At 41.3% G+C, this 6,647-nt stretch overlaps 1 long non-coding RNA gene across 1 annotated transcript; it reads left to right on the top strand.

Annotated features, from left to right (window-relative positions):
• The first annotated feature begins 2,690 nt into the window (after positions 1–2,690).
• LOC148341696 (uncharacterized) lies at positions 2,691–4,552 on the top strand. Its single transcript, XR_015842068.1, has 3 exons — positions 2,691–2,953; positions 3,055–3,768; positions 3,886–4,552. It is a non-coding gene; the product is annotated as an uncharacterized LOC148341696 (long non-coding RNA).
• Positions 4,553–6,647: the final 2,095 nt, after the last annotated feature.

A 6,647-nucleotide genomic window follows, 5' to 3' on the forward strand; every position in this document is an offset into this window, starting at 1 on the left:
ATTAATTCATACATAATATAGAAAAGACAAAAAGAAGAGCCAGGGGGATTTTAAACAAAAATTCTTTGTAAATAACATAAAGCAACAGCTTTAGTATGTTTACGATACGTTTTTTTAAAAAAAAGAAAATTATGGTGACTATCCGTTTTTTCAATGGTTACTGTAAAGTTTTGTCTTCTATCTTAAGAAGTCACGCAGGTACAGTGATGCTGCAAGCTTGTGTCTCTTTATTTACTGACTTGCATTCTCGTCTATGTGCAGACACACTTGTTCGTCTGGTAACCAAACACACGTCAGGCAATACTGCCAACTAGTGACTAATGATATAACTGCTATCATTACATCTCCCTTTCAAACGTTAAACAATTTTGTTTTATTATCAATTATTTTCACTTCTGATCAATATCTACCCATTTTTTTATGACAACAAGCAGCTCTACAACCATTTTGGCAACAATAACACAACATTAAACATTTTCAATCAGCCTGTCCGGTTGTCGTCTAACTCTTGTTGATCTTCGAAGAGGTTCAGTAATCCCAGAAATTGCTGGTGGTTGAGGTCTGTGCTCCTTCGATGTATCCGCCTGCTTTGCAGCCTCAGCCTTATCAGAAGATTTCTTGCAGTCCTCGGTAGTGATGGGTAAATGAGGCATCCTGTATCGTTTCGACACAGTGACACACTGTATTGACACTGTGTTGACACTGTGTTGCTGAATACTGACACCTGGTGGACTTGCAGGAAAAAATTGACCGGGTCATCAGACTCTGATCTGTCAAACTAATTTTATCCAATTCCATTGATTAGGCATTTGCATTCACATTATTTTTACATAGACATACTTTCATAAAAAAAATCGTTGATATTCGAGACGCAGTTGATAAATTAAGTGAACATCTGTCTAAATGCCGAAGTAAAAGTGTTGTGAATGACAATGGACTCATTGTAATTAAAGATTTTTATTAAAAAAAATAGTTTCTCCAGCGTTTTGTTATTCAGTCTATTTATATCTTTTTTTTTTAGGCAATTTCCCCCGCCTTTGAGAAGATCCTCCCACAAGGCACTGAAGAGGCCGGTGTGCACAACGCCTGTGTGGCTAATAGAAATAGATGAGGGAACGTTGCCTCCATGGACTTCCAGTATAAGAGCGGGTCTTCCGTACGAGCAACGTGTCCTGCTGACATATAGCGCTGCACCTCTGAGTGCGCACAAGGCAGAAAACTTGAGTTTACCAGTGATGTCTTCCATTTTGCGGATATTTAACGCAGAGTAACGCGCCAATAACTCTATGCTTGTTTTGAGCGTGCATCCTGTTGACAGATGCGCTTCCTTATAAACACAGTTTGGTGTGCGACCGCTGTGTCGACACGGTTCCGGTAGTGGTCACGTGACTTTCTTAAAGCAGTACGCTCACCGACACGGGTTTTCCCTGGAAGCTCGGCGCACGCATCGTCGCCTCAGTGTCGCTGGACCCATCACTAGTCCTCGGGAACCTTCAGAAGACTCCTCCAGTTCCCCCTCACTCTTTGTCCATCCTTTGTTTCCACTATGTAAGATCTCGGACACGAGACAGTTTTACGCACCGAGAAAACATGTTTCTAAACGAGTTACGACCTAATAGCATTTATATAACTCCTTGAATAACACGATTCGGTTTTAGAGGGACCGCAGAACCCTTAATTTACACTACCGTGCTATCCGCAGGGGAAACACAGTTTCCCGAGAAACCCAGTTTCTCAATGAGTTAAGGCCTAATTCCATTGATATAACTCTTTAGACTAGCACGATCCAGTTTATCACACCGTGCTGGTCAACGGCGCGCGCCGAGTCCATCAGCGTGAAGTTGGCGCTCCATTTCTTGCAAAAATAGGGTGAAATAGTTAATAGTGCATCTGTGCTCGTTTGTGCTGCTTTGGTTCCAGAGATATGACACTTTTTTATTTCGAGTGGTGACGTCACCCAGCCCCCCACTTTCATCCAAATGAGTCGGGAATGGTGCCATTCGTTTGTGCTGCGTTTGTGCTCGTTTGTGCTGTTAAAAGTTTTGTTTGTGCTGCTTCGGTTCGATAGATATTCTACGTTGTAATTCACGCGGTGACGTCACAAACACTAACGCTCCGGCGTCAGTCTAATTTGTTTTGGATGCTGTCGAACAAGGAGCTAGGTATCGTGCTACCGCGTTCAGTTAATCACTTCAATCACTCGTATTTGTTGTTAATGAATCGATGTTTTGTATGTTTCTGCGCATTTTACATTCTTCATGATCCTGGAAAGCAACTGTTGCCGGACGAACTTCAGGTAAACATGTCACACTCACTGTTGTAGCTTTTTTTTGCTAGCATGCAATAATCTTAAAATCTTCCTGTTTTCACTGCTGTCCATTACTTTAAATTCGATCTTATTTCTTTTAATATGTTGTTCTGCTGCTCACGTGTTTATTTCATCAGTAGTCATTAAAGCTATGTGATTATTTCTTAAATTATAGCAGACGTGAGGCCGAAACATATCCGTTGATCTATTTTGAAATAAAAACAACATAAACACACCCCTCGATGTAGCATTCCCTCATTTGAGAACAACTGAATTAATATAAAAACAGTACATGTGTAATTGATGAGAGCCTGCAGAGAAAGCTTTATATGTAAAAACAAACAGCAACAAACAAAACACCAAACTATTTACATTGCAACAATTAAGCAATCACTGCTTTGTGAAGAACAAAGCATGTGGGAAGATCTTTGTCCTTTCTGATGCTGCTTTCACTCCACTTTCCAGGTCATTGTACATCTCCCAGGCAAAAGCAGCCCTCCTGCAGTATGCCACATAATGTCCAAGAGAATCCTGGGTCAAGCCTCTTTGAAATCCTATGACTGCTCTCAAAGTAAACATATTCTCTTGCAGCACCAGACTGGAGGGAATTTCAAGCAGGGCAACTTCTGTCCAACTCGTACCGAGGTCGGTGTCAATCCACAAACATTCTCCCAGACTGTAGCTGTGGGAAACATTTGCCGAACACAGAGCCTTTCCTGTACTGTTGTCTTGCTTTTTAAATGTAGATGGACACTGAGATGCATTTTGGATTGGTCGGAGGCAAGTAGAGTCAGGAAGGCTCAGTCCTTCTTCAGCAGCAGTCTGAAGATGAGTCATGCCACAAGTCTGCAGGACAGCAATGTTGGTACACACAAGCGGAACTTCCCTTATTACTTGAGTGCTTAGGCTGCAGTACGGTGAGGAACATTGTTTTTTCAAGTATACACTTGGAAGATTCCTCATAGCTCTCTCAATCACTGTCGAGATGTGGCATTGTGCATCTATTTGGAGAGCACCAGAGGTTAGGTGGACAGGCTTGAATATTTCTTTCAGGAGTTCTGCCCTCTTGGAATACACGTGTTGTGTCACACCTCGTGTTGCGATGGTTTTTACCAAGTGGAGGAATGGATTGTCACAGGTCTTGCTGCTTACAGCCTTTTCAAATGAAAAGCTGTCACAATAAGAGCAAGAAAGACACTCAAACACGGCATCAAATGCACAAATGTTGAGCACAGCGACTTTCAATTTGGAAAGTTTAACAGGCTGTTGTTGGTTTCCATTTTTCAACAATTGCACCTTGACTTATTTACGTTCCACGGATGAATCCACATGCAGCCACTCAGGACAAGGAGAGAGATATGAACTCATCTTCCTTTTTTGGGTGGAACTTCTAAGCCTCTCCAGTTCTCAACTTCGGTAATTTGAAGATTGTTTGCAGCAGCATCAGATTCATCACCAAGGTCAGCATCCTTTTTTAAATTTTTTTCCCCCGCTCTGGGTAGTAGAGACATCGTCAGGTCGTAAGACAGTCGTAGCATCACCTACATCAGCCTTTTCTCTTTTTTGTTTTGCAGCAGAAATCCGCATGTTTCCGTCAATGAAGGCAAGATGACGAGCAACAAACCGGTCGACACGAATGGGAAGGCTTTCATGCTTGAAAAGCCCATTTTTTATGTTTTTAAACTCTGCTTCAACAGCTGCCGAACTTGCAGTGATGGTGGTGCTTCGGAAGAGAGGGACCATTCATTACTCCTGTCCAGAGTGGTAAGTAACTTCCCAGTCTGATGATGTGGGGAATAATCTCAGGGAGGAAGTGGATGTTATCTCTGTCTCCCTCAGCCATGGCAAGTGACCTGCTCTCCTCGCATAATTCAGTCACCCACGGTCGAGCATTAGTGTGGATCTGTTGATGCGCCTCGACGGGTTCCTGTGCCTGAACCTCTGTGTCTGGCATGCTGATACAGTCTTCTTGTGCAATTTGTGTTTTTAGGTATTTCTTCCACTTTTCTGATGGGAGAGGGGTTGCAGAACTGTCATTACCTTCGGACTCACTCAGTGCCACAATAGTGATGGCACGTAGAAGTTCTGTTGAATGTTCCACACATTGTGACTTGAGTAGTTGTGCTAATGATCTCACATAAAACTCTTTAACACGATGTCTTTTATTTTTCAGGCAGTCCCATTGGCAGATCATTTTGATGCAATGTGCAACATCTACCCTGACAAAGCATGGCGGCAGGTTTGCATGCTGATTCCCAAGCAAGACATTAAAGCACTCATTAATGTAGCTCTTCAAATCGGGATGTGGGGTAAAAGCTTTGATCAGAGAGAGAGAAATCACTTACAGCTTCTTTTGGGACCGGTGCACTTGCATGGATCCATTCTTTTAGCCACCCTGTGATAACGCCAACATCATGCTTCTCTGATAACATCTGCACCACTGGGACACTACAGCTGTTATTTCCCATCAGAACACCCTGATAAAGGAAGATGTGGCCGGACGAGCCATTCGGTCTCACCAGTTTCTTAACTACTGAGCCAGTAGCATCAAAGCATACAGTTGGATGAGGTTTTTTTTGACAATGTCTTGTACACATGCATTTGTGTTTGACTCCAGTAATGACAGAAGAATTTGTCAAGTCCAATGTCTTTGATGCTCCCACTGTGAGGTGTACTGTACTTTAACAGCTGCAACGACAAAATTGGATTTTTATCTCCTAATGCCAAGTCATTTCTCTCTTGTTTTGCCTTGCGCAGGGTGGCCAAATGTGGGAGGTGGCTTGGCTCAGGATCTCCGAAGTCCATTAGTGTTGTTGCCTGCGATGCCCGCCATACATGTGGTTCCATCCTGCCCTCAACAAGTTCCTTGGCTATCTTCACACGCAACTGCCCAGACAGGAATCGCTTTGAGCTGCCAGTGTGCTGGGAGTCATCAATGTTCTTGATGTAACAGTTGAGCATCATTGGACTGTTGAGTTCAGGCTCTCTGTCGCAATTGATGTCAAGATGGCCATGACATTCCTTGCAGTCTCCTCTAATTTCAATATAATTATTTGTGGCTAATGGATAGACCTTGGCTCTTTTAAAAACAAATGTACAAGGAATTTTTACGGCTTTCCAGATTTCCTCATTTATAATGTGGCTCCAGGTGCCAGGCTTCAAAATTGTATAGCTTCTCTTTTGGGTTTGGCAATACTTGTCTTTGTATGTAGCCTTTTCTGGAATAAATTCCTTCCATGTATCAAAAGGCATTTGAAGCTGAACTGATCGTTTAGGAAAAAGGGGATCTAATTCAGAGCCAGTGTCACTCGTTTCAGCTTCTGTTTCAAGTTGACTGAAGCCCAAAGCTGCCCAGACGTTGTGTCTGTTCGATTTAACAAAGGTGTACAGAGCCTTTGCAGTCACCTTTTTTCCCAGCTCTTCACTCAAATCCGTCCACACAGATTGATTTGGTGTGGCTATGTTGCCATTTTGTATTATGGCCTCTTTTGATGAGCAGAGAACTGCACAAATTGAGTCCTTGTCGACTGCTGGTTGTTTAGGCATCTAGTATAAGGACACAAATATAACCTGGATTTATTGCTTGAAATTTTTTTCCCTGGGAGTCATATTATCCTCTCAAATATAAATGGAACTGGTCTCGACCAAAACTATATATGTATATATATATATATATATATATATATATATATATATATATATATATATATATATATATATATATATATATATATATATATAATTATAATCTATCATCAAAACGTATTTAGCTTTTTTCCCAGTTTTAATGCTGATATCAGTGCACAGAACAATGCATATAAATGTATCATTAAAACATACTTAGCTTTTTTTTTTAGTTTTTACCCTCATCAGTGTATTTGCCAAATTACGAGTGTCAAATGGGAATAACAGCTAACTAGCTAGCAAGAGTTAAACATTTTCAATCGTTTTGCACTGTTATTTGACTATCTGATGCATTTTATTCTATAGTTAAATCAGTTTGTACAAGTTATACTTACAATGAAATAAACCTTGAAAAAAGTTAGCTGGTTGGTTTGAAAACGGACCAAAAAGAGTAGACGAATACCAGTCAAGTGAATGTTGTTGTATTGCTGTTGTATTTTGCGCACGTGCCCCAGTAGGCTGGACTTGAGTAGCAATGCCGAAAACCATCCTTTTCTGCAAGTTTAAATAATACACAAATGTTCTCATGTGTGACATAAACCTGAATCTCTCTCTGCAGTGATGCAGTATTTCAGCAACCTTAACGTGCAAGGTCGACAGTTATGCCTGTTTGGAGGAGCGGCTGGATAAATTCTCGATGACTTAAAAATAATTT

Source organism: Idiotropiscis lumnitzeri, chromosome 2 (genome assembly GCF_059441095.1).
Source record: "Idiotropiscis lumnitzeri isolate Australia: NSW breed Sydney's pygmy pipehorse chromosome 2, RoL_Ilum_1.0, whole genome shotgun sequence".
Taxonomy (NCBI): domain Eukaryota; kingdom Metazoa; phylum Chordata; class Actinopteri; order Syngnathiformes; family Syngnathidae; genus Idiotropiscis; species Idiotropiscis lumnitzeri.